Source organism: Lonchura striata, chromosome 36, assembly GCF_050655825.1.
Source record: "Lonchura striata isolate lonStrDom1 chromosome 36, ASM5065582v1, whole genome shotgun sequence".
NCBI classification, from domain to species: domain Eukaryota; kingdom Metazoa; phylum Chordata; class Aves; order Passeriformes; family Estrildidae; genus Lonchura; species Lonchura striata.
In genome coordinates, this window is record NC_140738.1 from 4,402,007 (window position 1) to 4,425,704 (window position 23,698).

At 56.6% G+C, this 23,698-nt stretch overlaps 2 protein-coding genes across 2 annotated transcripts in view; one reads left to right on the forward strand and one right to left on the reverse strand.

Moving 5' to 3' along the window:
• LOC144248803 (uncharacterized) overlaps positions 1-23,698 on the reverse strand; it is a 1,234,558-nt gene that overhangs the window by 87,283 nt on the left and 1,123,577 nt on the right.
• Positions 1-23,698, forward strand: part of LOC146764060 (uncharacterized) — a 44,856-nt gene that overhangs the window by 20,056 nt on the left and 1,102 nt on the right. The window lies entirely within an intron of this gene.

Consider the following 23,698-nt stretch of genomic DNA (forward strand, 5'->3'; position numbering starts at 1 on the left):
TCGGTGAGAAGAGCGCAGGGGCTGAAGCCCTGCTGCCAGCGTGGGGCTGGGGAAGGCAGTCCCTGGGGCTTGGCTGGCCTTGGGGCACTGGGGCAGCTGCTGCCAGCTCTCCTGCCTCTGGCTGCAGCTGCCCCAGGGCTTTGGCACAGGCCTTTGGCCCCTGGGCCCTGTGGCAGCAGGATGGTGTTTCACACACTTGTGTTCCACAAGTAGATGGCCATAAGGATGTGGAGCCTGCATGAAAAGCTCGTGGAGCTCCTGCAGGAAGATGACAGCACCATGCTCAGGATGACCACGGTTCTCCTCAGAGCGTTATTTTTCTGCAATGGTGCCCCAGTAACCAGCACCCTCGCCCTGCAGCTGGCTGAGGCACTCCTGCCACTCTTTGACAACGTAAGGCTCTGCGCCTCCAGCCACGGCCAGCGGGTGCTGCCCGCACACTTTGTGCCCTGTGCACTCATAGGCTGTGCCCAGGTGGGCCTGAAGCAGCTGACACTGAGGTCTTTCTTCCTTCCTTTCCTACAGGAGGACAGCCAGGTGCAGTTATGCTCAATGTTTATCTTCCGGGAGATGCTGGATTTTTTTCCGGAAGAGGAAAAAAAGATCCTCAAGGCACACGTGCGCCAGAGCCTGGTACCACTCTTCTTCCACTGCCACGATGAGAACCAGCGAGTGGCAGAGGTGAGGACTCGGCAGCTGCCGCTGGCCCCTGGCAGAGGCTGGGCTGGCCCTGCCCTGGCGCCTCGCAGGCTGCAGCTCCTGCTGGCCTTGGCACAGGGACGGGGTCCTGCGCCCTGGGCTGTGGGGCCATCTCCGCGTCTCTGCTGCTCTCCAGGCTTCTCAGGAAACGCTGCTCTGTGCGGCCGAGTTCCTCAGGAGGAGGGATCTTGGACAGCTGGTGAAGAACCAGAAGCTGTGGCAGTTCCCCGAGTGCCTGGTAAGGAGGGCCGGGAAGCCGCAGCCCCAGCCTGGAGCAGCCCCTGAGCGCGGTGCTCGGTGTGCGGGCTGGCAGCTGTGCCCCTGCCCGCTGCTGCAGCCCGAGGCCGCGCGGGCTCTGCTCCAGGCTCCTGCGGCCCCAGCCGGGTGCCCATGGAGCCCCGGCCCGGGGGGCTGCGGGGCCAACCCTTCCCTCCTGCCGCTCTCTCCAGCTGGCAGAGGACAGCAGCAGCGTGGCCGAGCACCTGCGCCGGGCCCTGCCCTACCTGCAGAGCCCACAGGAGCCCCTGCGAGAGGCGGCCGTCAGGTTCATGGGTGAGCCACGAGCCGGGCCAGGAGGCCGTGTGGGCACAGGGCTGGCGGCGCCGCTGGCAGGGAGCTGTGCCCTGGGCCTGACAGGCTCTGTGTTCCCAGGGACGGCCGGGCGGCACCTGAGGGGGAGGGAGGAAGAGCTCCAGCTCCTCTCTGAGGGTGACCAAGGGCAGCGGGCTGCCAGCGGGGGCTGCCGGGGGAGCTGCGAGCCCTGCCCCGGCTGCGGAGGGCTCTGCTCCCTGTGTGGACCAGGGCCGGCGTGGGCAGAGCACACAGAGCTTTCAGGGCACCTGGGGGATTCGTGGCCAGCAGCTTCGGGCTGATCCAGCTGGTCCCTGGTCCCTCTGGCCATGGCCAGAGCCGGCTGGGATGGCCCTGGCACAGAGTCCCCTTGGGTCCCGTCAGATGTGGGAACTGACCATGGCTCTGTTCCTCTCTCTTTCAGCCCTTGAAGGCACAGCCAATGACATCAGTGACGCCGTCGCAAGCCTGGCAGTTCAAACACCGTACATCGTCCAGGAAGCAGAGAGAGCTCCATATTCCATCTTTGAGAACCTGCGTGATCGGCTCTGCAGGGCATGGAGGAGACGGCCTTGTCTGTCGGGGCTCGGCTGGCTGCGCTGCTGGAGCTCTGCAGAGAGCTGATTCCAGAGGCTCTGTCTGCTGGGGCCACCTGAGCCAGCAGGAATGTTTTGTTTCGTTAAGATTGTTCTTTTCTTTCTTTTTGTTTTTTTTTAGCATGTTAATATAGGATGTGTTGCTATAGACAGACTCCCAGGATCTTTCTTTGGCTGCCCAGGCTCTGCAGGGCCGAGGGGTAGAGGGAGAAAAGGGTTCCTGGGCTCAGCAAGCTGCTCAGGCTTGCAGGGTTGCAGGGAAAATGGCCAGAAGCCCCTTGGCCTTTGGTGGCTCTGATGAAGCCTTTGTGCTGCCCACAGAGCAGACGGGCAGGGGCTGGAGCTGTGGGGATCTCTGTGAGAGCGGTGCCTGGAGATGGCCACAAGCCCTGTCCCAGGCAGGAAGCGCCATCCGTGTCCTCCTGCCCGTGTGTTGCTGGCTGGATTGCTGAGGGCTCCCAGGTGCCTCTTGGTGGGGCTCCTCTGGAGCTCCTGTGGGGCTGCGGCGCTGCTGCCGGGCAGGTTGGCCGGGCTGGGGAGACCCTGAGGGGACGGGGCCACGAAGGGATGAGGGGCTGCGGAAGCCCTGACAGGACAAGGCAGTGGGAAGGCACGAGGGGGACGTGTGAGGGAGTGGGTAACGTTGGCTCAGGGAGGAAAGTGGGTTGGAGCCAAAGAGACCACTCACCCCGATGTTCGTGTGGCAAACAGAGCACGTTTATTCTCAAGCCCTTCCTTCTAAAGGGCCTTTGAAAACCCAGTCTGGATTATTTCACTGCTCTGATCTCTGTGCCCCTTCAGATTCTGGCCTGGGCAATGCCTGCAGCCTTGGGAGAGATGTGATGGGCCCGGCCCCTGTCAGTCAAAGCAGGGCTGGTACATTCACCCCGTACAAGCCAGCCTGCGCGGTGACACGGCAACAGAGTGTGAGGCACAGCTCCGGGAGCTCCCCGTGAACCTCAGCTCTGGGACCACTGTCTGCCCCAAGCTTCAGGGGCTGCAGTGGGAGCCCGGCTGGGCTCTGCCCTGGGGCCATCCTGCAGGGACAGCTGCAAACAGGGAGCATTCCCTGCCACAAAGAGCCAAGCCAGGGCTGCAGGGCAGCTGCTCCAGCCCCGACTGCACTGCTGAGTGCTGTGCTCTGGGGCTGGGGCTCCCTGCACAGGGGACTGCACTTGTGTGCCAGAGGAGACAGAGAAGCTGCTGCTTCAACCTAGCTGAGGTGGGTGCATGGGTTGGGAAGAGTGGGGAGGCTCAAGGGGATTCACAGAGCTCATCCTGCTGCAAGGATGAGGAAAAGGGAGCGGGAACTCAGCAGTGAGGAGAGCTGGGGGCTGGAGAGCAGCTCTGAATGACACTAAAATCCCACCAGACCTCTTGAGACATTGCTGCTCCTCAGCCAGTGACAGGATGAGTTCCTAAGCCTGGGGCTCAGCCTTCCTCATGGTGAGGGGCACCAAGGAAGGCAACAGTGTGATGGAGACTGGAATGGGCTGGGAACTCACTGGGGAAAAAGAAGGAGCAACTGGGAAGTAAAAGGCAGGTGGGGGAGAGAACAGTTCAGAGAAGGGCTGAGGTACTGCTTGAGCAAGCTGCAAAAAGTCATTTGGGGTCATCCCAGATTGATTTCATTTCAGAAGTTATTGAACAAGTTTATTTTCTGGGTGGCTGCATGTTTTCTTGAGCTGTATTGCTAAAATGCTCAAGCCAGTCTGTGCTGCAGGGCACCCCATTTCTCCTTTGGCTGATTGCAGCCCCGTGCTGAGCTCCAGCAGGGCCCTGGCAGAGCCCAGAGCAGCCTCAGCACCCGCAGAGCCCGGCTGCAAGGAGAGAAACCAGAAAGCCCCGTCAGCTGAAGGCTCCTGTCCCCTTGTCCCAGCCACCCGCAGTGCCCAGGCCATGCTGGCCGTGCCAGAGCTGTGCCCAGAGCTGCCCATCACTGCTGCCTTTGGGAGCAGAGCAGGAGGGCAGGACATGTGCCCAGCCTGCAGCCAGCCACGGCACCTCCAGCCCTCAGCAGCTGCCCAGAGCAGGACGCTCCTGTGCTCGCTGCCATCTCCCCAGAGCTCTGATCCCACCATCCCCAGCAGACAGGACCCACCTCACGCCATCCCCCGCTGGAAGAAAAGCTGCTCCCAAACGATGCCCTCAGCCTTCTCCAAGGGCACAGCCCATCCACGCTGCAGCTGCTCCCAAGCACGTCCTGATCCAGACTGGGCCCCACCTGGAACACTTCCTCTAGAAAAACAAACAACAAATTATGGAAAATAGGTTACAGACAAAAAGGGGAACAAGAAAAAAGGTCAAAAATCTTATCTCTGTCAGGGCTTTAAGGAAGGCCCAACCCCTGCCTGCCAGGGAAAAACCCACCATGGGTGAGGGAATCCCAGGCTTTCTCCCTTCCCCTGCACTGCCCCCATGGTGATCCCAAAGCAAACAAGGGCAGTGGAGCAGCCGAAGCCCTTCCTTGCCTGCAAAGCAAAGCAGACCCTGCACAGGGTCTGGAGTCCCACCTCTGCTCCCACCATGGGGGTTTGTTTGTGTCGAGCTGGCTGCCCCAGCCCAGCCCCAGCCCGGGGCACGGTGGGTGCTGGGGGCTGTTGGCAGGGCCAGGAGCCCACTCCCATTTCATACCCACCCCAGCCCATGCCCCCAGCCCTGCCAAAAGCAGCCTGGCACCCGACTGAAGGATCAGCTGCATCCACCCCAGCAAAGGGGGAACCTTTGGTTCCCAGCCAGGCTGTGCAATGCCGAAATCTGGGAGCATCCCCCTGTGTGTGGACTCATCTGCAAATTCCCACACCAGGTCTCCAGCTCAGCTACAGCCCATGTGCTGCGTCTTCCCTTCTGCTGACCCCTGCTCAGAGCTACAGGCAGAACAAAACCTGTCTGGTTGTCTTTGCCACTGAGTGCCAAGAGATGTGTGGAGCTGTTACCTGCCAGGTCCCTGGATGCAACTGTGCACGTGGATCTCTCCCATCTTCTAGGGCAGAGGAACACCCTGCACCCAAGGATCACGGAAAATCTCTTCTAAGGATGGCCTGTCCAAGGGCTGCATGGACAAACACCTCTTAATGACATCCTGGCACTCTGGGGAGAGAAACCAGAAATCACCAGTCATTTGGAGAAGCTGCCCCCTGTTCTCATGCCCAGGCCATGCTGGGTGTGCCCAGAGCTGGGCCTAAATTTCCCCATGGATTCTCTGTTTGGAGGAGAGCAGGAGAACAGGACATGTGCCACCTCCTCAGCAGCTGCCAGAGCAGAATGCCCATGAGCTGCTGCTGTCTCCCAGCACTGGTATTCCCCCTGTGCCCACAGATGGGGATCCACCTTGAGAGAGCCATCCTGGGAACAAGATCTGCCCCCAGATATTTCCTGGCCCCTCCTGAATGGGAGCTTCCCATGACCAGGTGGTGCAGCAGGAGGCCCAGGGACCAGATTGTCGCTGCCTCGCCGTGGTAGCGTAGCTGGTGGATCCCCTCTGGTGGGCTGTAGGACAGGGTTCCTGTAGAACACAGACACAGTTCATCCGGGGGATGCTGCTGCTCCCAGAGCCTGGCCCCAGCACCCCTGGGCATGTGGGGGCTGCCCCAGTGGCACACGGTGTGACCGCTGCCCTCTCGCCAGCGCCTGGGACTTGTGTACAGACTCAGGGCTGGAAAAGAAGCTACTGGTGCTGGAAGAGGGCAGCAGAAGCCCTGGGAAGGCACAACCATGATGCACAAAAGAAAAACTCACCCAGTGGTGGAGAAAACCCCCTCTCCTCCCTGCTTGCATGGCCCCACAAAATGTTAATATGCCAAGGCAAACAAGGGGAGCAGAGCAGTCAAAGCCCTTCCTCACCTGCACACCAAACTGTCTCAGGCATGGAGTCAGATCCACCTCTCTGCTACCCCCATGGGGGTTTTTGTCGGGCTGGCTGCCCCAGCTCCAGCCCCAGCCCAGGGCACAGTGGGTGCTGAAGGCTGTCGGCAGGGATGGGAGTTGGTCCCCATCACAGCCCACACAAATCAACCTGGCTCCAGCATTAATCCCATCCCGGCTGCAATAGGGGAAGCCCCGGTGCTGCACCTCGGCTGGGCCATGAGATGCCCAGGAGCATCCCCTGGCAGGGCTCACCTGCAAACTGGGTGTAGGCTGTGTCTTGGAGAAAAGTGCCACAGCCAAAGTCGATCAGTGTCAGCTGCCCGGTGGCCAGGTCGAGCAGGATGTTCCCTGGTTTGATGTCCCTGTGCAGGACCCCGCAGCTGGGGCAGCGCCGCACGGCCTCCAGCACCTGGAGGAGCAGCCCCCGCGCCTCCTCCTCCGGCAGGAACCCCCACTCCACCAGGAAACCCGACAGGTCCTGGCACCGCTCCGGATGCTCCAGCACCAGCACAAAGCTGTCGGGGAGCTGAAGCCACTGCAGGAGCTGAATGACACCAGCACAGCCAGAGGAGACCTTGTCCAGCAGCACGATCTCCAGGGCTGCGCTGGTGCCGTGGGGCTGCGGGAGGAGCAGGATGCCGTCAGTGGGGCTGATGCCGTGCCGGGGGTCGGGAACCCCTCAGCCAGCCCGGGATGCTCTGCGCCCTGCGCTGGCCCCACGCCCGCTCTCCCTCCAGGCGTCCTGGCAGCTCCCACCCTGCCGGGCCCCGGCTCATCCCCGCCCGGCACGGCCCGGCTTCTGCCGCTGGCCCCGCTCATCACCAGCTCGCCCCGGTGCCGGATGCTTTCGCTGCTTTCGCTGCTTTCGCTGCTTTCGCTGCTTTCGCTGCCGCTGCTGCCGCAGCAGCTGAAGCTCCGTATCCGTGTGTCCCCATGTCCATGTGTGCCCGTGTCCGTGTGTCCCGTGTCTGTGTGTCCCGTGTCCGTGTGTCCCTGTGTCCGTGTGTCCCTGTGTCCGTGTGTCCCCGTGTCCGTGTGTCCCCGTGTCCATGTGTCCACTGCCCGCTCGCCCCCGCGCCCAGCCCCGCGCTCCCCGGGGCAGCCCCTGAGCCTGTCCAAACACGGGAACTTTGCCGTGTCCAGCCCAGACCCAGAGCCTGGACTCCTGCCCAGGGGCACAGGAATCCCCTCGGTCGCTGCTGTTCATTGTCCCTGCTGAGGGTCAAACACTCTTGGAGCACATTCCCTCAATGCTGAATTTGTACCTGACCCAAGAACTGCACTTAGTCCCCAGCACTGATCTCCAAAAAAAACCCACCAAAAAACAAAACAAAACAGGGGAAGGCAACTGTGTGTAGCTCATGGTATTTTACACTGTCTAAAACTTGCCACGTTGTGGATCATAAAAGTGAGATCTACTTGCAATTAATGGGAAGGAGAAGTAGTGAAAGATAGAAAAGGGTAGAATAAAAACAAACAGAGAAAAACATCTCGGATTGTTTCTTTCCATTTTCATTTCATTTCTTAAAAGCTGTTTCTGTTTTCCAAGAACCTTTGCTGGAGGACGAGGAAGCTTTGAGCAGCTTTTGTCACAAAATGTGCCACCAGCTACAGCTTTTCTTGCCTTTCCACACCGTGTGTGCAGCTTGACTCTTGCAGAAAAGTGGGACAAATAGTTGAAGAACTTTACAACTTGTTCATTCTTTTCCTTGTGGGCTGGGCAGTTGTGCCATTGGTGAGATTTTCACTGTTATTGTTCTGCCCTAAGAAACCATGATGGGCTACCAGGAATTGTCAGGGAATGCAAGCCTGACTGAATGCAGAGAAAGAATCTCCAGAGCCTGCAGCCAGAAATGGGGAGCTGTGTGATAATCATTCCAACATCCCCATGGACAGCTTGAAAGTGATGTAGAAGATGAAAATGGGCTGACAGAGGGAGTTTGTTTCTGTGTTCAGTTTAGAAGCTTCCACATCTCATGCACTGATATATATCAAGAGTTCAATCAGTTCATGAAAAGCACCAGAACAATCTGGACTTCTCAGGAGATGACTGTAAGAACCTGAAAAGGAGAAATGCAGGCAATGACTTGGTGAACTTTGTCTGGAAGAAGGGTCACTTTTTCCAAATAATTTCTAATCCATCTCCTCTGCATTTGTCTTTCTGAAAAAGGCCATTTTCATCCCAGATTCCCCATGAAATGGGAACCCTGAGCTTGTGGAAGTGCCTGAAGGATGCCCAGTTCCTCTGCAGGGACACTCGGGCTGAGACAGGAGCCAGAGCCCTCTCTGGGGAAGCCTCCTCCGAGCTGGAATTTGTGCCGTGCTGGGAGAGGAGGAGGAGGGGAGAAGGCTGGCGCTGTGTGGCAGGAGCAGGAGGTTTGGGCCAAAGGACATTCCGTCTGCGCCGCTGCCCCGCAATGGGCAGGAACACTGTGGGGAAGGCTGGGGGACACTGGAGCGGGATATGGATGGCACTGGGGGGGACTGGGAGGGACTGGAGGGGCACTGGGGCTGTACTGGGCTGTACTGGGGATGAACTGGGCTGTGCTGGGAGGGACTGGAGGGGTTGAATGGGCTGTTCCCGCCCGCGCCGCCTCCCATTGGCCAGGTCTCCCGCCCATCACGGCCCCAACCAATCAGCGCCAGGGATCATGGCTTTGGGGGCGGGGCCTGGGGCCTGCGCCATATTTTCTTTTGCCTACAACTCCCGTCATGCTCTGCGGCCCCATAGAGCCCCATTAAAGCCGGGACTACAATGCCCGTCATGCCCCGCGCTCCACAGAACCCCGGTACCGCCCCCATCTGTCCCATCAGTGTCCCCCAGACCCTCCGGGACCCCCAAGTGCCCTCAGCGCCCATTCGGGACCCACAAAATTTTATGGCAAAGTACAAAAGAACAAGGAACTTTAGAAAAGTGTTTAATACAAATCCAATCCAATTTAAATCACTTGTCATAGCAGTAACTTCATTCCCTCAGCCCATTTAGCCTGGAAAGCCCTAAACACTGAAGTTGTTCAGGTACCCACAAATGTTCCCTATAAAGAGCATTGGAAGGAGAGGAAAGAGAGAGAGAGACAGGAAGACAGAAGCTCCACAGAAAGACACACATGTGGCTCCCAGCTCCTGGGGCTCCAGTGTGGGTGAGACACAAACCCCAGGAGAAGGCAGAGTCCATACCAGGGGCTGACCTTGTGCTCCTTGGTTTTAAGCCCCTGGGCCTTCGTGGGCCTCCCCCCAGCTGGGACTTCTGATATCTCAGGTGTTCAGAGCTGGGTCAGCGCTGTCCCAGCAGAGTGACTGATCGACAGCTCAGCCCAAGGTGTCTGGGGACATTGATCTCATCCAGCCTCTGACAGCGACCACGGTGACACTGGGGAACCTCATGGAGCCTCATGGAGCCATGGGTCAGTTGGGACAAGGCAGGTCCAAGGACACCCTGGTGACACTGGGGAACCTCATGGGACGATGGGTGAGTTTGGACAAGGCAGGTCCAAGGACACCCTGGTGACACTGGGGAACCTCATCGAGCCATGGGTCAGCTGTGACACTGTCGGGAACTCGTGGAATCAGAGGAGACCATTGGGAAGCTCCCATGGATCCAAGGGCCCAGGGTGACACTGTGGAGCCCAGAGTGTCCCGGAGGAGCCATTGTGACACTGTGTGTCCCCATGGAACCAAGGGAACATGGGACAGGCTGATGCCTTAAGTTTTAGCTTCCATATTTTCCCAATTCTGTGCTGTATCAGTCTGTAACTCTGAACTTCATGCAGAGTGTCAGCAAGTTCTTTTACAGTGTAGTCAGACAAAACAATCCTTTTCCTGCCCGAGAACCATAGACACCGCTGCAGCTTCGGGCCCAAAAATTGAAAACAGCAGCGAATTGAGGAGAGCAGACTGGGAGGGTGGGGCTGCATAACCTGAAGGTATAATTGGATAATTAACCCCAATATGGAAATGAACCAAATCTTACAAAAGTGTGTAAACGTGTGACCTGGCGTCCATCCTGGGTGTACCCTCAGCCAGGCCCTTGTACTGCCCAGGTGAATTCTTTGAAGGCCTTTTTAATAAATCCCCACTTTACTCCTGTAACACTGTCCAGCCTCTGCTCTAGGTGGCCTCTCAAGGCATCAAGGCCTGGCTGCCTGGGCCACCTGGGGGCCACCTGACAGGTCCAGCTGACCTTGGCATGTCCAGGGCTGCTGCTCATCTGCCCCTGGAGCACTGGGGCTCGGTGCTCTCCTTCCTGTGGAAAGAACTGTCCTTCTCTTCCAGGTGCCCATGGCCAAAATTTGGATTCCTCTTCTTAGTTTGCTTCTATGCAAAGATTGTTCCCAGATGAAACCTGCCAGGACAGACAGACCTGGCTGGCTTGGCCACCCAGGGGCCACCTCTCATCTGCCTGTGAAACACTGGGACCCTGTGCTTTTCTTTCTTATGGGAAAAAAGCACCTTTCACATCCAGGCACCCATGGCCAAAGTTGGGAATCCGCCTCCAGGATTCCCTATATCCAGGGATTTCTCCCAGGTGGAAGCTTCCAGGAGAGAGAAGGAAGGCTGGCTGGCCTTGGTTTCCAAAGAGCTGATTCTTATCTGCCTTTGAAACACTGGGGCTTTGTGCTTTCCTTTCTGATGAAAAGAACTCTTCTTCCTGCCCAGGTGCCCATGGCCAGAACTGAGATTCCACCTTCAAAATTCTGAATATCCCAGGATTTCCCCCAGATGAAAGGTGCCAGGAGAGACAGGTCTGGCTCTCTTGGCCTATGGTGACCACCTCTCATCTTCTTCCAAAACACCTGGGCTCCACGCTTTTCTTTCCTATGGGAAAAACCATCCATCTTGACCAGATGCCCGTGGCCAAAGTTTGGAATCCTCCTCCAGAATTCCCTAGGTCCAAGGATTTCTCAGTGACAAAAGCTGCCAGGACAAACAGGGCTGGCTGGCCCAGCCTCCCAGGAGCCTTCTCTCTCTGCTTCTGCCCCTGCAACACGGGGGCTCTGGGCTTTCCTTCCTATGGAAAAGAACCATCCTTCTTAACAATGCAGAAATGGCCGAAATTGGGATTCCACCTCCCAGATTCCCTATATGCAAGGGTTGCTTTCAGACAAAAAAAATACCACAACAGAGAGGTCTGGCTGCCCTTGGCCTCTGATGGTCACCTTTCATCTGCCCTTGAAACACTGGTGTTCCGTCCTTGCCTTCCTATGGAAAAGAACCGTCCTTCTCCTCCAGGCAGCCAGGTCTGAAACTGGCATTCCACCTCTAAAATTCCCTATATCCAAGGACAAAATCTGCCAGCACCATCTGATCTGGCTGCCCTTGGCCTCTGGTGGCTGTGGCTCATCTTCCCCTGCAGCACTGGGGCTGGGTTGTTCCCTTCTTGTGGAGACCATGGTGGCACGGTGAGGACCTGGTGGAACCATGGAGTCCATTGGGACCAAGGGGCCATGGTGACACCGCGGGGCTCCATGGAACCCAGAGACCACCATGACTCTGTGGGGCCTTGTGGAACCATGGAGACCATTCCGACCCTTCAGGGCCTGGTGTCACCAAGGGGGATTGTGACACCTCAGGGCCTCCTGGAAACAAGGGACCATTGGGACACTGTGGGGCTCCATGGAATGAGGGGAACAGGGAACAGGTCTGGCAGGCTTGGCCTCCCAGGGGCCACCTGACAGGTCTGGCTGATCTTGGAATGTCAAGGGCTGCTTCTCATCTGCCCATGAACCACTGGGGCTCCGTACTTTCCTTGCTATGGAAAAGAACTGTCCCTCTTTTTCGACACCCATGGACAAAATTGGTACTTCTCCTAAAAAATTTCCTGTATGCAAGGGTATCTGCCAGAAAAAAACCTTCCAGCTCTGGCTGGCCTTGGCCTCTGATGGTCGCATCTCAGTTGCCTCAGAAGCACTGGGGCTCTGTGCCTTCCTTCCTGCAGAAAAGAACTGACCCTCTTGTCCAGGGGCCATGGCAGGAACTGGAATTTGGCCCGCAAAATTCCATCTATCCTAGGATTGCTCCCAGACAAAAGCTGCCAGGACAGACAGTTCTGCCTGGCCTTGGCCTCTGGTGATATGAGCAGAATGTTTTCATTTGCAAACACCTTGGACAGGGCCCAGAGATCTCCCGAGCTGGGTTTTGCAGGCTTCAAGAACATAACCCACGTATGGAGGCTGATGTGCCTGGGCTCAGCTGTGAAGAGACTGAGGACAGATCAGGAGTGGCCTGGCAGGGCTTGAAGGGTGGATGTGGAAATGGTGGAGCTTTTCTCCATAGTGGGAATCAGGCAGGGAGAGAAATTATGCCACAAATGCAGCTGGGGAAGTCCAGACTGGACACAGGAGGAGAAAGGAATTTCCCTCCCAGGGCAGGGCTGTGGTGCAGCACGTCCCCAGCAGGAGCCTGGAGCAGCCCAAGGCTTTGTGTGGCCAGGCAGGGGCAGCAGGAGGCAGAGCTGCCAGCAAAGGAAGGGCCAGCGAGGTGGGGCAGCCGGGGGTGACGACAGCCTGCAGGGACAGAGGCGCAGGGCAGGGACACCGTGGGACAGCCTGGGCTGCAGAGGGCTCAGGGATGTGCAGCAGCTGCAAGGCCCTGACAGAGCCAACCTGTGCAGCCCTTTGGCCATGGCTGCTGGCCCTGGGCCTGAGGCCACGAGGGGACAAGTGACCCTTGCAGCCCTGGGGCCTCAGTGCCTCCTTGTCCCTGCTCAGCAGCCTGGCAGGGGCTGCCCCATGGTCCTGCCCTTGGCACTGCACATCCCCACATGCCAGTGCCCATCCCGGGAAGAGCCCTGAGCAATGAGGGAGGGACAGGATCTGCCTTGCCAGGGGCTGGGGCTCAGGCCTGGGCCCTTTGCATTCCTGAAACACATCCAGGTTTGCTCAGCACCAGAGACACCTTCCCCTTGCTTGTCCCTTGCTGTCATCTCTGCTCCAGCATTATGCTCTACTTGGGGACACTTTCTCAGTCGTGTCCCTCAGTGGGACCCATTAAAAGTCCAAGAAACTTCAGTGTTTCAATCACACTTTGAGTTCTTGAGAAGTTTTTTGAGTACACTCTCTGGGAATGAGACTAATGAAAACAACAGCAGCCCCTGAGAGGGTCATTAAAGTCCTTGTGCTGTGTCTGTGCTGCTGAGCTGGGCCGGGCTCCTGGCACAGAGGGTGATGCTGGTAACCAAGCAGAGCTTCAAAAGCACATTTCTCTTGCTGAGCAGCTCTTCTCCCAGCCCAGCAGGGCTGGGGCACTGCCTGCAGCCAGCCCGGGCACAGCACAGAGGCAGAGAGCTTCAATCAGTCAGGGCTGGTAAGGGGCTGAGAAGTGCCTGGGGCAGAATCACTGCCAGCCCTTGGCACAGGAACCTCTGGCTGCAGGACAATGCAGCTGCAGCTCCTGGAGAGATCTCCTAAAGCTAGAACATCCCAATGCCCACAGATCCTGTGAGTACTGAGTATTTCTGGTGCAGGGGAGGTGAAATGCTCATGAAGCTCTGACATACTGAGGGCTTCTGATTAGTCATAGAATATTTCCAAGACAAGGATTTTGATAAAAATGTGGAAATTTCCTAAGAATTTGTAGTCAGCTGTCTACTATTGAAGAGTGGCAGGGAAAGAAGGATAAATATTAAAGGTTGATTATGAATATTGACAAGTGCATGAGACGTCTGAACTGTTACTTTTAGTGATCAGTAGGTTCACAGGAGATCCCTATTGTGCTTTCAGCCACTCTGCACATGGACAGCACCAGCATCACCTTTGCTGGAGCCATCAGGCTCAGTCTGCGCTGTCCTTTCTCCAAGCTGCAAACAGAACCTGCCCCCAGCCCGTGCCCTGCAAACAGGCAGGGTTCTGTCAGGCCAAGGAGAGTGCACAGAGATTTGGGGTGTGGGAATGCTGGCAGAGAGAGATCAGGCACAGGGAAACACCTGCAGGAGGAAAATCTCCAGGAAGCAGAGAGAAGATCAGGGAAGGAGAGAAAACAAAACCCAGAAATGCTGTGGCAGGGAGAGTTTAGAGATGTCCAGAGGATCCCCTCCAGTGCAGCCCCTCCCTCTGCACAAGCCCCCTCCCTCCTGTGCCCCAGCCAAGCCTCTGCCCTCAGGGCCGGGGCTCCAAGGCGTGCAGCCCCTCCTGTGCAGGCAGAGCTGCAGCAGAGTCGTGGGGCAGCTCTGCAGCCCCGGGCCCAGTTCCCTCTGCAGAGCACAGGGCTGGGAGCAGCTGCCCGACACTGGGGGCTCTGGCAGGGTCACAGCTGGCTCAGGGTGACACAGCTGTCCCCAGTGCCCGGCTCTGGGCAATGCTGGCAGTGCAGCCAGGGAAGGAGCTGCACCTCCCTTCATCCAGTGCCATCAGAGGGACACTTGGAAGTGTCCCTGAGATTTCAGTCCAGGCTGGGAGCTTCAATGCAGAGTGCAAAGCTGTCCTAGAGAATCTCTGATTTATGAGATTTATGGGGAAAGGTAGAGGTGTTGTGACACTGAAAATGCTGCTGGGTTGGTGAAATGAGCAAGGTCAGTCCTTGGCTACAAATGTGGAGCTGGGCTGTGGTGGATCCATCTGCTCTTACCTGTACCTGAGGGTTTGTAAGAGAAACATGGGAGTGTGACCATCCTTCATGTGAGAAAAATGAAAGCCAAGAGAAGCTCCAAACAGAATGAATAATCATCTCCTCTCAGTCTCCACTCATCATCTTTCCTCAGAAAACTCACTGTATTCATCAATGAGATGGAGATATGCTGAGGGTTTCTGATATCCAGGAATACCAGGAGAAACATGGAGGCAGCATAAAAAGAAAACCACAAAACTCTCAAATACAGAAGTGTATACATCTGTGTTACAGAGGAGGGTGTATGGGAAATGGTGTTAACTTTAATTACAGGCATCTCCTCTAACCCTTCACTGTCCTTTCTCCATGAACAGGTGCCCATGTGCAGCCACAGCAAATGTCCAACAGCAGCTCCATCAGCCACTTCCTCCTGCTGGCACTGGCAGACACGCGGCAGCTGCAGCTCCTGCACTTCTGCCTCTTCCTGGGCATCTCCCTGGCTGCCCTCCTGGGCAACGGCCTCACCATCAGCGCCGTAGCCTGCGGCCACCACCTGCACACGCCCATGTTCTTCTTGCTGCTCAACCTGGCCCTCAGCGACCTGGGCTCCATCTGCACCACTGTCCCCAAAGCCATGCACAATTCACTCTGGGACACCAGGGACATCTCCTACACAGGATGTGCTGCACAGCTCTTTTTCTTCATGTTCTTCATTTCAGCAGAGTATTTCCTCCTGACCATCATGTGCTATGACCGCTACGTGTCCATCTGCAAACCCCTGCACTACGGGACCCTCCTGGGCAGCAGAGCTTGTGCCCACATGGCAGCAGCTGCCTGGGCCAGTGCCTTTCTCAATGCTCTGCTGCACACAGCCAATACATTTTCCCTGCCCCTGTGCCATGGCAATGCCCTGGGCCAATTCTTCTGTGATATCCCACAGATCCTCAAGCTCTCCTGCTCCAATTCCCACCTCAGGGAACTTGGGCTTCTTGTGGTTACTAGCAGTTTATTATTTTGTTGTTTTGTGTTCATTGTTTTCTCCTATGTGCAGATCTTCAGGGCTGTGCTGAGGATCCCTTCTGAGCAGGGACGGCACAAAGTCTTTTCCACCTGCCTCCCTCACCTGGCCGTGATCTCCTTGTTCCTCAGCACTGCTATGTTTGCTCACCTGAAGCCCCTCTCGATGTCCTCCCCATCCCTGGATCTGGCCCTGTCAGTTCTGCGCGATGAAATCCTGCTCAGCGTGGGCAACTGAGCCCTTGAAGGACTTAGGTCAAGGCTTGCTTTCCCTCCCAAAGCCTTCCCTTGGCAGCCTTGGGCAGGGGATTCATCCTCCCTCCCTCCTCCTTCCCACAGACCTGCTCGGAACCACTCTGTTGGCACTTTCAATTCTCTGTGTCTGTCCTCAAGTGCAGTGCCAACCTGGGTCAGTCCTGGCTCTGTCCTGAGCTCCCAGGAGCTCACAGGCTGAGATGGCAACGCTCAGCCACACCAGGGCCCTGCCCCTGCCAGCAGCACCCCAACAAGCAGCAGCAGCAGCAGCAGCAGCAGCAGCAGCAGCAGCAGCAGCAGCTGCAATCTCCTCTCAGCTGTTGGTGCCCCTGCACTGCAGCCCCTCCCGCTGGCACCAACGTTCCCTTATGGCCTTGGAGACAGTCCTGAATCCATCCATGGGGTCACAGAGCCATGGAATCCCAGAGTTCCAGGTTCCTGGAATCCTGGAGTCATTGAATCCTGAGAACCACACTCAGAGGAGGAGGAGGAGGAGGAGGAGGAGGAGGAGCAGCAGGAGGAGGAGGAGGAGGACGAGGACGAGGACGAAGATGAGGAGGAGAAGGAGGAAGAAAAGCAGGAGGAAGAGAAGGAGGAGGAGGAGGAGGAGGAGGAAGACGAGGATGAGGAGGACGAGGAGGACGAGGAGGAGGACGAGGACGAGGAGGAGGAGGAGGAGGAGGAAGAGGAGGAGGAGGAGGACGAGGAGGACAGGAGGACAAGGACGAGGACGAGGACGAGGAGCAGGAGGAGGAGGACAAAGAGGAGGAGGAGGACGAGGAGGAGGAGGACGAGGAGGAGGACGAGGACGAGGAGGAGGAGATCGAGGAGGAGGAGGACGAGGAGGAGGATGAGGAGGACGAGGAGGACGAGGAGGAGGAGGAGGACGAGGAGGAGGAGGACGAGGATGAGGACGAGGAGGAGGACGACGAGGAGGAGGAGGAGGACGATGAGGAGGAGGACGAGGAGGAGGAGGAGGAAGAGCAGGACGAGGAGGAGGAGATTGAGGAGGAGGAGGATGAGGAGGAGGCTGAGGAGGACAGGAGGATGAGGACGAGGATGAGGACGAAGAGCAGGAGGACGAGGACAAAGAGGAGGAGGAGGACGAGGAGGAGGACGAGGAGGAGGAGGACGCGGAGGAGGAGGAGGACGAGGAGGAGCAGTACGAGGACGAGGACGAGGAGCAGGAGGAGGAGGACATAGAGGAGGAGGAGGATGAGGAGGAGGAGGACGAGGAGGAGGAGGAGGAGGAGGAGGATGAGGAGGAGGAGGCTGAGGAGGACAGGAGGACGAGGACGAGGACGAGGACGAGGAGCAGGAGGATGAGGAGGAGGAGGACGAGGAGGAGGATGAGGAGGACGAGGAGGAGGACATAGAGGAGGAGGAGGACGAGGAGGAGGAGGACGAGGAGGAGGAGGAGGAGGAGGACGAGGACGAGGAGCAGGAGGATGAGGGGGAGGAGGAGGCTGAAGAGGAGGAGGAGGAGGACGAGGAGGAGGAGGAGGAGGACAAAGAGGAGGAGGAGGACTAGGAGGAGGACGAGGACGAGGAGGACGAGGACGAGGATGAGGAGGACGACGAGGAGGAGGAGGAGGAGAAGGAGGAGGAAGAGGAGGAGCAGGAGGAGGAGGACAAGGAGGAGAAGGAGGAGAAGGACAAATAGGACGAGGACAAGGAGGACGAGGAGGAGGAGGACGACGAGGAGGAGGAGGAGGAGAAGGAGGAGGAGGACGAGGAGGAGGAGGAGGAGGACAAAGAGGAGGAGGAGGACTAGGAGGAGGATGAGGACGAGGAGGACGAGGATGAGGAGGAAGACGAGGAGGAGGAGGACGAGGAGGAGGAGGACGAGGAGGAGGAGGACGAGGAGGAGGAGGAGGACGAGGAGGAGGACGACGAGGAGGAGGAGGAGGAAGAGCAGGACGAGGAGGAGGAGACTGAGGAGGAGGAGGATGAGGAGGAGGCTGAGGAGGACAGGAGGATGAGGACGAGGATGAGGACGAAGAGCAGGAGGACGAGGACAAAGAGGAGGAGGAGGACGAGGAGGAGGACGAGGAGGAGGAGGACGCGGAGGAGGAGGAGGACGAGGAGGAGCAGTACGAGGACGAGGACGAGGAGCAGGAGGAGGAGGACATAGAGGAGGAGGAGGATGAGGAGGAGGAGGACGAGGAGGAGGAGGAGGAGGAGGAGGATGAGGAGGAGGAGGCTGAGGAGGACAGGAGGACGAGGACGAGGACGAGGACGAGGAGCAGGAGGATGAGGAGGAGGAGGACGAGGAGGAGGATGAGGAGGACGAGGAGGAGGAGGAGGATGAGGAGGAAGAGGACGAGGACGAGGATGAGGAGGACGACGAGGAGGAGGAGGAGGAGAAGGAGGAGGAGGACGAGGAGGAGGAGGAGGAGGACAAAGAGGAGGAGGAGGACTAGGAGGAGGACAAGGATGAGGAGGACGAGGATGAGGAGGAAGACGAGGAGGAGGAGGACGAGGAGGAGGAGGACGAGGAGGAGGAGGACGAGGAGGACGAGGACGAGGAGGAGGATGAGGAGCAGGAGGAGGAGGACAAAGAGGAGGAGGAGGACGAGGAGGAGGACGAGGACGAGGAGGATGAGGAGAAGGAGGACGAGGAGGAGGACGAAGAGGAGGAGGACGAGGAGGAGGACGAGGAGCGGGAGGAGGACAAGGAGGAGGACGAGGACGAGGAGGAGGAGGATGAGGACGAGGACGAGGAGCAGGAGGAGGAGGACATAGAGGAGGAGGAGGATGAGGAGTAGGAGGACGAGGAGGAGGACGAGGACGAGGAGGAGGATGAGGAGGACGAGGAGGACGAGGAGGAGGAGGAGGACGAGGAGGAGGATGAGGACGAGGATGAAGAGGAGGACGAGGAGGAGGAGGACGAGGAGGAGCAGGACGAGGAGGAGGACGAGGACGTAGAGGATGAGGAGGAGGAGGACGAGGAGGAGGAGGAGGAGGACGAAGACGAGGAGGAGGCGGACGAGGAGGAGGACGAGGAGTAGGAGGAGGACAAGGAGGAGGAGGAGGTCGAGGAGGAGGAGGACGAGGAGGAGGACGAGGACGAGGACGAGGAGCAGGAGGACGAGGAGGAGGAGGAGGCTGAAGAGGAGGAGCAGGAGGACGAGGTGGACGAGGAGGAGGATGAGGAGGAGGAGGACGAGGACGAGGAGGACGAGGAAGAGGAGGAGGAGGAGGTGGAGGACGAGGACGAGGAGGACGAGGAGGAGGAGGAGGATGAGGAGGAGGAGGACGAGGACGAAGACGAGGAGGAGGAGGAGGAGGAGGAGGAGGAGGAGGAGGAGGACAAGGAGGAGGAAGACGAAGAGGAGGAGCCCGAGGACGATGTGAGGATGAGGAGCAGGAGGAGGAGGACATAGAGGAGGAGGAGGACGAGGAGGAGGACAAGGACGAGGAGGACGACCACGAGGATTAGGAGGACGAGGAGGAGGACGAGGACGTAGAGGATGAGGAGGAGGAGGACGAGGAGTAGGAGGACGAGGAGGAGGAGGACGAGGACAAAGAGTAGGAGGAGGAGGACGGGGAGGAGGAGATCGAGGAGGAGGATGAGGAGGAAGAGGCGGAGGAAGAGGAGGAGGAGAAGAATGAGGACGAGGAGGAGAAGGAGGACGAGGATTAGGAAGAGGAGGACAAGGACGAGGATGACGAGGACGAGGAGGAGGAGGAAGAGGACGAGGACAAGGAGGAGGAGGAGGAGGAGGAGGATGAGGAGGACGATGAGGACGAGGACAAGAACGAGGAGGAGGAGGACGAGGAGGAGGAGGAGAAGGAGGTGGACGGGGACGGGTACGAGGATGAAGACGAGGAGGAGGGGGAGGCGGAAGAGGCGGAGGAAGAGGAATAGGAGGAGAAGGAGGACGAGGAGGAGAAGGAGGATGAGGATGAGGAAGAGGAGGACGAGGAGGAGGAGGACGAGGACGAGGAGGAAGAGGATGAGTATTAGGAGGACGAGGACAAGGACGAGGACGAGGAGGAGGAGGAAGAGGAGGAGGAGGACAAGTCGGAGGAGGGCGAGGAGGATGAGGGGGAGGACGAAGAGGATGAGGAGGAGGAGGACGAGGATGAGGAAGAGGAGGAGGAAGACGAGGACGAGGAGGAGGACGAAATGGAAGAGGAGGAGGAGGAGGAGGAGGAGCAGGAGGAGGAGGAGGAGGAGGAGATGGAGCAGGAGGAGGAAGAGAATGGGGAAGAGGAGGAGGACGAGGAGGAGGACGAGGCGGAGGACGAAGAGGACGAGGCCGAGGAGGACAAGGACGAGGACGAGGAGAAGGAGGAGGACTAGGAGGAGGAGAAGGAGGACGAGGAGGAGGAGGACGAAGAGGAGGAGGAAGCCGAGGATGAGGAGGCCGAGGTCGAGGACGAGCATGAGGAGGAAGATGAGGAGGAGGACGAGGACAAGGAGGAGGAGGACGAGGAGGAGGAGGAGGATGAGGAGTAGGAGGAGGATGAGGAGGAGGAGGACGAGGACGAGGACGTGGATGAAGTTGACTAGGAGGAGGAGGAGGAAGAGGAGGAGGAAGAAGAGGGGGTGGAGGAGGAGGAGGAGGAGTATTAGGACCAGGACGAGGATGACGAGGACGAGAAGGAGGAGTACGAGGACCAGGACGAGGACGAGGATGAGGACGAGAAGGAGGATTAGGAGGAGGACGAGGAGAAGGACGAGGAGGACGAGTAGGACTACGAGGACGACGAGGAGGACGAGGAGGACGAGGAGGAGGGCCAGGAGGCGGACGAGAATGAGGAGGACGTGGAGGATGACGAGGAGGAGGACGAGGAGGAGGACTAGGACGAGGAGGAGGAGGAGGACGATGACAAGGAGGTGTAGGACGAGGAGGAGAAGGATGAGGATGAGGAAAAGGATGAAGATGCAGAGGGCAAGGAGGATGAGGAGGAGGACGAGGAGGAGGATGAGGATGAGGAGGAGGAGAACGAGGAGGAGGAGGAGGACGAGGAGGAGGAGGATGAGGAGGAGGAGGAGGAGAACGAGGAGGAGGAGGAGGAGGAGGACGAGGAGGAGGACGAGGAGGAAGAGAAGAATGACAATGATGAGGAGGATGAGGAGGAGGACAATGACAAGGAGGATGAGGAGGTGTAGGAGAAAGGGGAGGAGCAGGAGGAGGAAGAGGAGGAGGAAGACGACAAGGACTAGGGCAAGTATAAGGAAGATGGGGAGGAGGAGGAGAACAAGGAAGAGGAGGAGGCAGAGAAGCATGAAGAGGAGGAATAGGAGGAGGAAGAGAGAGGACAAGGACAAGGAGGATGATGAGGTTGAGGAGGAGGAGGACAACGAGGAGGAGGAGGAGGAGAAGAAGGATGAGGACAAGGACGAGTAGGAGAAGGATGAGGATGAGGAAAAGGATGAAGATGCAGAGGACAATGAGGATGAGGAAGAGGAGGAGGAGGAGAAAGAAGATGAACAGGAGGAGGAGGAGGACAAGGAGGAGAATAAAGAGGAGGAGGACAAGGATGTAAATAATGACGGGAGACAAGTCCATTCTATAATGTCAACAAGTCTCAGTTTATTCCAAGCACACATGTACACTTATACCCGTTATAATGAAGCTCATGCATATTGCAAAACTTAGGCTCATCATTGGTGTATTAAAAACAGGTCAACCCCGCCTTTGGAGCTTTCTGAGCTTGCTTTGTTTTCCCTTACATTTATCTTTTTGCTGACCATTCTACTGTTGGGAACCAGCTTACCCAAGGACATAAGATATTATTGCTACATCTGCTATTGCTGCACTATGCAATTTTCAGCTACTGCTTCACTAACTGCAGGTAGTCATGTCCTTTCTCACGAAGCCATTCATCCACAAAACTCTCCACATTTCTAATCAGTCATGCTGTGACATTCAATAGCCCATTATCAGCAGATGTCTGTCCTGAGGGAGGATTGATTGTGGAAGAGATAAGGAAAAACTGCCCACTTAACACAGGACAACTGCCATACAGATGGCAAATAGAACACATCTTGCTTTTCAGTCTGGGACAGGAGGACACAACCAAAATCAGCTGAGAAGGCAGCACTCTGAAAATCAAATCAGAACTGACAGAAAATGAATGGCACAGAAATCAATAATTCTGATAGTTTTACTTATTATCAAAATAAATCACACCCACCCAGCCCCAAACAATCCTGACCCCACACCCTCAAATTTGGATCTCACTTCTCCCGATCACCTTCCAACCCCATCTCATCCTGGAGGCTGTGGAATTGAGCAATTTTAGCATGGGACTGAGGTGGGAACCAGCCATTTTGAGGTGGGATTGAGTCACTTTGAGGTGACAGACAAATCCACTTTGGGTTTTGGAGTGCAAAGATATGGAGAATACTCCCAGATATCCCCCAAGAACCCACAAATCCTCCAGAATATGTTCCCAAACAGTAAAGTCCACCTCAAATACCTCTTAAATGGTGGGACTTCTGACATCTCTGGTCAATACTCTTTTTAGTAATTTTTCAGGTGTTTTTAAGTGATAAAGACAAGTCAGAAGTAAATTAGGGCCAAACCAAAACCAGAGACCCCTTGAGCATCTCCTGGACACTGGACAAAACAAACGCAGCAGAAATCAAATTTAACCCTCCATAAAATGCCTTGAGGAAGATTTGCTCTTCCCACAAGTCATTTCTGATGGAAACACAAATAAATCCCAAACATTAATAGACCAACAACAGAAGCAATTCTCTGGCAATTCCAAATTTCATCAGTTCCAGCACAGCTCCAGCTCAGATGCTGGCAGGTTCCAAAAAAAAAAAAACCAAACATGGAAATTTGGCCCAATACAGATTATTAAAAGGAAGGGAAAGGTCTGTGTAACTTTCACAAAGGTGACAGGGACCAAGAAAATAATGCTTCTTCCCCCAAAGCCCATGAATTCAGGAGTTATTTGGGAATTTAGCTACTTGAGCTGGGCTTCTTGTAGGATTTAAGTAGCCTTGTGTTCCTCACCGGGTGGTGAATGATCCTTGTCAGTCTTGCTGGTATCATTTGGTCCCTTTCCTCCAGTGATTTTAACAGACTTTTCAAAGAAGGAAAACAAAATATTTTCTTTACACTGGCCACCCACAAGAGCTATTTTCCTCATAAGTTCTCCCTAAAGTCACTCAGAGGAAGCTGCATCCAAGTTTCCAAAAGTTCCTCCAGAAAGAGCCACAAGCTCCTCAGAGGAGAGAAACATGCTGTTGTCAAAGGCACCTGGGGTCAGACAACAGAGCCCTGAACTCACTGTGTAAAATAATGTTGCAATCTGGATAATGAAATTGTTAGAGAGATGCCTCTGCCCCAATTAAGGTGCTAACAAGATCAATTCCAAAGTGGATTTTATTGAACAGTAAATGTGAGGTAGAGAGAGATGGAAAGAAAAAGAGAAGAGAGCAAGGGAGTGACAGGGACAGAGATCTCCCCTGGTGCGGGGCAAGTGTGACATTGTCCCCTGTGTGCATGGCCTTCCCAGGGTGGGGGTTTTACACCTGAGCCAGTTTGGGTAAGGGGGGTGGTGTTCACCCCCCACCCCGAGCAGGGATTGCCTCACTGTTTCAGGTTACAGTGTCAGATGTAACCAAAAGTGTTTTCAGTCCCCATCTCCATAAACTGTTATCAACAGGTGGGGCAGTGTTCTTTATCTCTTCCATGGCTCAGCCCTGATAACGCCCTCCAGGGGCCATCTTCTGTTAATGGGCCATCGGGTGTCACTACAGGACTGTTAAAATTACATCATTCCATTGTGGGATGCTCCGCCCAGGGGGAGGAACCAAGCATTCCTGCCTGGATATAATCTCACCATTTGCAACACCACAACCACCTTGCCTACTGGATTCCCAGAGGACAAGAGCTCCATAACCACCACTGGACCTGCAAGGAAGACCAGACCCTTCTACAGGATCACTGCTTTGACAGAATCACGTTCATCACTCCAGCCGGACTGCAGCCACCATTTCATCAGACAGCTACCACCACCCTGAGCAACGGGGTGTCCGGTTATATCCTGACTCTGTCAGGTTAAGCCAGTGTTTCTCTATCATTGCCTTGATCTTAATTTTCTTACTCAATTGTGATTCTGGCTTAGACTCTCTCCCTGTTTTGCTTTGATACAGTACAAAACTCACTGTGCTCATCCCTTGT